Raw genomic sequence first — 202 nt, forward strand, 5'->3', positions numbered from 1 at the left:
AGCCGACCCGCCCCATTTTAGTAGCTCGAACCCATCTCCTTGGGCGTCAACTCGCGGAGCGACTTTTAAACACAGCGGTACTCGCACTCGTCGACCTCCAGTAAGACGAGTCGAAAGGATGTACATCCTCGAGCCCCCCGCCAAAAGTTGATTGTCATCGCATTAAATGTATGTCGGTCGTAAAATTTAATTCTGAATTTGT

This window comes from Asparagus officinalis, chromosome 4 (genome assembly GCF_001876935.1).
Source record: "Asparagus officinalis chromosome 4, Aspof.V1, whole genome shotgun sequence".
Lineage (NCBI taxonomy): Eukaryota > Viridiplantae > Streptophyta > Magnoliopsida > Asparagales > Asparagaceae > Asparagus > Asparagus officinalis.